A 6,000-nucleotide genomic window follows, 5' to 3' on the forward strand; every position below is an offset into this window, starting at 1 on the left:
ACCCTGCCTGGAGACACTGTGCCTCTGCGCCATCATAATGACCCTGCCGGAGACGCTGTGCCTCTGTGCCATCATAGTGACCCTGCGTGAGACGCTGTGCCTCTGTGCAATCATAGTGACCCTGCCTGGAGACTCTGTGCCTCTGTGCCATCATAGTGACCCTGCCTAGAGACGCTGTGCCTCTGTGCCATCATAGTGACCCTGCCTGAGACGCTGTGCCTCTGTGCAATCATAGTGACCCTGCCTGGAGACGCTGTGCCTCTGTGCCATCATAGTGACCCTGCCTAGAGACGCTGTGCCTCTGTGCCATCATAGTGACCCTGCCTGGAGACGCTGTGCCTCTGTGCCATCATAGTGACCCTGCCTAGAGACGCTGTGCCTCTGTGCCATCATAGTCACCCTGCCTGAGACGCTGTGCCTCTGTTCCATCGTAGTGACCCTGCCTGAGACGCTGTGCCTCTGTGCCACCATAGTGACCCTGCCTGAGACGCTGTGCCTCTGTGCCATCATAGTGACCCTGCCGGAGACGCTGTGCCTCTGTGCCATCATAGTGACCCTGCCTCGAGACGCTGTGCCTCTGTGCCATCATAGTGACCCTGCCTGGAGACGCTGTGCCTCTGCGCCATCATAATGACCCTGCCTGAGACGCTGTGCCTCTGTGCCATCATAGTGACCCTGCCTAGAGACGCTGTGCCTCTGTGCCATCATAGTGACCCTGCCTGGAGACGCTGTGCCTCTGCGCCATCATAATGACCCTGCCTGAGACGCTGTGCCTCTGTGCCATCATAGTGACCCTGCCTGAGACGCTGTGCCTCTGTGCCATCATAGTGACCCTTCCTAGAGACGCTGTTCCTCTGTGCCTTCATAGTGACCCTGCCTGAGACGCTGTGCCTCTGTGCCATCATAGTGACCCTGCCTGGAGACGCTGTGCCTCTGTGCCATCATAGTGACCCTGCCTGAGACGCTGTGCCTCTGCGCCACCATAGTGACCCTGCCTGAGACGCTGTGCCTCTGTGCCATCATAGTGACCCTGCCGGAGACGCTGTGCCTCTGTGCCATCATAGTGACCCTGCCTGAGACTCTGTGCCTCTGTGCCATCATAGTGACCCTGCCTGGAGACGCTCTGTCTCTGTGCCATCATAGTGGCCCTGCCGGAGACACTGTGCCTCTATGCCCTCATTATGACCCTGCCTAGAGACGCTGTGCCTCTGTGCCATCATAGTGACCCTGCCTGAGACGCTGTGCCTCTGTGCCATCATAGTGACCCTGCCTGGAGACGCTGTGCCTCTGCGCCATCATAATGACCCTGCCTGAGACGCTGTGCCTCTGTGCCATCATAGTGACCCTGCCTAGAGACGCTGTGCCTCTGTGCCACCATAGTGACCCTGCCTGAGACGCTGTGTGTCTGTGCCATCATAGTGACCCTGCCGGAGACGCTGTGCCTCTGTGCCATCATAGTGACCCTGCCTCGAGACGCTGTGCCTCTGTGCCATCATAGTGACCCTGCCTGGAGACGCTGTGCCTCTGCGCCATCATAATGACCCTGCCTGAGACGCTGTGCCTCTGTGCCATCATAGTGACCCTGCCTAGAGACGCTGTGCCTCTGTGCCATCATAGTGACCCTGCCTGGAGACGCTGTGCCTCTGCGCCATCATAGTGACCCTGCCTGGAGACGCTGTGCCTCTGCGCCATCATAATGACCCTGCCTGAGACGCTGTGCCTCTGTGCCATCATAGTGACCCTGCCTGAGACGCTGTGCCTCTGTGCCATCATAGTGACCCTGCCGGAGACGCTGTGCCTCTGTGCCATCATAGTGACCCTTCCTAGAGACGCTGTTCCTCTGTGCCTTCATAGTGACCCTGCCTGAGACGCTGTGCCTCTGTGCCATCATAGTGACCCTGCGTGGAGACGCTGTGCCTCTGTGCCATCATAGTGACCCTGCCTAGAGACGCTGTGCCTCTGTGCCATCATAGTGACCCTGCCTGAGACGCTGTGCCTCTGTGCCATCATAGTGACCCTGCCTCGAGACGCTGTGCCTCTGTGCCATCATAGTCACCCTGCCGGAGACGCTGTGCCTCTGTGCCATCATAGTGACCCTGCCTGGAGATGCTGTGCCTCTGTGCCATCATAGTGACCCTGCCTGAGAGGCTGTGCCTCTGTGCCATCATAGTGTCCCTGCCTGAGACACTGTGCCTCTATGCCATCATTATGACCCTGCCTAGAGACGCTGTGCCTCTGTGCCATCATAGTGACCCTGCCTGAGACGCTGTGCCTCTGTGCCATCATAGTGACCCTGCCTGGAGACGCTGTTGCTCTGCGCCATCATAATGACCCTGCCTGAGACGCTGTGCCTCTGTGCCATCATAGTGACCCTGCCTAGAGACGCTGTGTCTCTGTGCCACCATAGTGACCCTGCCTGAGACGCTGTGCCTCTGTGCCATCATAGTGACCCTGCCTGGAGACGCTGTGCCTCTGTGCCATCATAGTGACCCTGCCTCGAGACGCTGTGCCTCTGTGCCATCATAGTGACCCTGCCTGGAGACGCTGTGCCTCTGTGCCATCATAGTGACCCTGCCTAGAGACGCTGTGCCTCTGTGCCATCATAGTGACCCTGCCTGGAGACGCTGTGCCTCTGCGCCATCATAATGACCCTGCCTAGGACGCTGTGCCTCTGTGCCATCATAGTGACCCTGCCTGAGACGCTGTGCCTCTGTGCCTTCATAGTGACCCTGCCTGAGACGCTGTGCCTCTGTGCAATCATAGTGACCCTGCGTGGAGACGCTGTGCCTCTGTGCCATCATAGTGACCCTGCCTAGAGACGCTGTGCCTCTGTGCCATCATAGTGACCCTGCCTGAGACGCTGTGCCTCTGTGCCATCATAGTGACCCTGCCTGGAGACGCTGTGCCTCTGTGCCATCATAGTCACCCTGCCGGAGACGCTGTGCCTCTGTGCCATCATAGTGACCCTGCCTGGAGATGCTGTGCCTCTGTGCCATCATAGTGACCCTGCCTGGAGACGCTGTGCCTCTGTGCCATCATAGTGACCCTGCCTGAGACGCTGTGCCTCTGTACCATCATAGTGACCCTGCCTGAGACGCTGTGCCTCTGTGCCATCATAGTGACCCTGCCTGGAGACGCTCTGTCTCTGTGCCATCATAGTGGCCCTGCCGGAGACACTGTGCCTCTGTGCCATCATAGTGACCCTGCCTGAGAGGCTGTGCCTCTGTGCCATCATAGTGTCCCTGCCTGAGACACTGTGCCTCTATGCCATCATTATGACCCTGCCTAGAGACGCTGTGCCTCTGTGCCATCATAGTGACCCTGCCTGAGACGCTGTGCCTCTGTGCCATCATAGTGACCCTGCCTGAGACGCTGTGCCTCTGTGACATCATAGTGACTCTGCCTGAGACGCTGTGCCTCTGTGCCAACATAGTGACCCTGCCGGAGACGCTGTGCATCTGTGCCATCATAGTGACCCTGCCTGGAGACACTGTGCCTCTATGCCATCATAGTGACCCTGCCTGAGACGCTGTGCCTCTGTGCCATCATAGTGACCCTGCCGGAGACGCTGTGCCTCTGTGCCATCATAGTGACCCTGCCTGGAGACGCTGTGCCTCTGTGCCATCATAGTGACCCTGCCTGAGACGCTGTGCCTCTCTGCCATCATAGTGAGCCTGCCGGAGACGCTGTGTCTCTGTGCCATCATAGTGACCCTGCCTGGAGACGCTCTGCCTCTGTGCCATCATAGTGACCCTGCCTGGAGACGCTGTGCCTCTGCGCCATCATAATGACCCTGCCTGAGACGGTGTGCCTCTGTGCCATCATAGTGACCCTGCCTGAGACGCTCTGCCTCTGTGCCACCATAGTGACGTTGCCTGAGACGCTGTGCCTCTGTGCCATCATAGTGACCCTGCCTGAGACGCTGTGCCTCTGTGCCATCATAGTGACCCTGCCGGAGACGCTGTGCCTCTGTGCCATGACAGTGACCCTGCCTGAGACGCTGTGCCTCTGTGCCATCATAGTCACCCTGCCTAGAGACGCTGTGCATCTGTGCCATCATAGTGACCCTGCCGGAGACTCTGTGCCTCTGTGCCACCATAGTGACCCTGCCTGAGACGCTGTGTCTCTGTGCCATCATAGTGACCCTGCCTAGAGACGCTGTGCCTCTGTGCCATCATAGTGGCCCTGCCTAGAGACGCTGTGTCTCTGTGCCATCATAGTGACCCTGCCGGAGACGCTGTGCCTCTGTGCCATCATAGTGACCCTGCCTGGAGACGCTGTGGCTCTGTGCCATCATAGTGACCCTGCCTGAGACGCTGTGCCTCTGTGCCATCATAGTGACCCTGCCGGAGACTCTGTGCCTCTGTGCCACCATAGTGACCCTGCCGGAGACGCTGTGTCTCTGTGCCATCATAGTGACCCTGCCGGAGACGCTGTGCCGCTGTGCCATCATAGTGACCCTGCCTAGAGACGCTGTGCCTCTGTGCCATCATAGTTGCCCTGCCTGAGACGCTGTGCCTCTGTGCCATCATAGTGTCCCTGCCTGAGACGCTGTTCCTCTGTGCCATCATCGTGTCCCTGCCTGAGACGCTGTGCGTCTGTTCCATCATAGTGACCCTGCCGGAGACGCTGGGCCTCTGTGCCATCATAGTGACCCTGCCTGAGACGCTGTTCCTCTGTGCCATCATCGTGTCCCTGCCTGAGACGCTGTGCCTCTGTGCCAACATAGTGACCCTGCCGGAGACGCTGTTCCTCTGTGCCATCATCGTGTCCCTGCCTGAGACGCTGTGCCTCTGTGCCAACATAGTGACCCTGCCGGAGACGCTGTGCCTCTGTGCCATCATAGTGACCCTGCCTGGAGACGCTGTGCCTCTGTGCCATCATAGTGACCCTGCCTGAGACGCTGTGCCTCTCTGCCATCATAGTGACCCTGCCTGAGACGCTGTGTCTCTGTGCCATCACAGTGACCCTGCCTGAGAGGCTGTGCCTCTGTGCCATCATAGTCACCCTGCCTAGAGACGCTGTGACTCTGTGCCATCATAGTGACCCTGCCTAGAGACGCTGTGCCTCTGTGCCATCATAGTGACCCTGCCTGAGACTCTGTGCCTCTGTGCCATCATAGTGACCCTGCCTGGAGACGCTCTGTCTCTGTGCCATCATAGTGGCCCTGCCGGAGACGCTGTGCCTCTGTGCCATCATAGTGACCCTGCCTGAGACGCTGCGCCTCTGTGCCATCATAGTGAGCCTGCCGGAGACGCTGTGCCTCTGTGCCATCATAGTGACCCTGCCTGGAGACGCTGTGCCTCTGCGCCATCATAATGACCCTGCCTGAGACGCTGTGCCTCTGTGCCATCATAGTCACCCTGCCGGAGACGCTGTGCCTCTGTGCCATCACAGTGACCCTGCCTGAGACGCTGTGCCTCTGTGCCATCATAGTGACCCTGCCTGGAGACGCTGTGCCTCTGTGCCATCATAGTGACCCTGCCTGAGACGCTGTGCCTCTGTGCCATCATAGTGACCCTGCATGAGACGCTGTGCCTCTGTGCCATCATAGTGACCCTGCCTGAGACTCTGTGCCTCTGTGCCATCATAGTGACCCTGCCTGGAGACGCTCTGTCTCTGTGCCATCATAGTGGCCCTGCCGGAGACGCTGTGCCTCTGTGCCATCATAGTGACCCTGCCTGAGACGCTGTGCCTCTGTGCCATCCTAGTGAGCCTGACGGAGACGCTGTGCCTCTGTGCCATCATAGTGACCCTGCCTGGAGACGCTGTGCCTCTGCGCCATCATAATGACCCTGCCTGAGACGCTGTGCCTCTGTGCCATCATAGTGACCCTGCCGGAAACGCTGTGCCTCTGTGCCATCACAGTGACCCTGCCGGAGACGCTGTGCCTCTGTGCCATCATAGTCACCCTGCCTAGAGACGCTGTGCCTCTGTGCCATCATAGTGACCCTGCATGAGACGCTGTGCCTCTGTGCCATCATAGTCACCCTGCCTAGA

This window comes from Streptopelia decaocto, assembly GCF_964273445.1.
Source record: "Streptopelia decaocto genome assembly, contig: HAP1_SCAFFOLD_59, whole genome shotgun sequence".
In the NCBI taxonomy this organism is placed as follows: Eukaryota; Metazoa; Chordata; class Aves; order Columbiformes; family Columbidae; genus Streptopelia; species Streptopelia decaocto.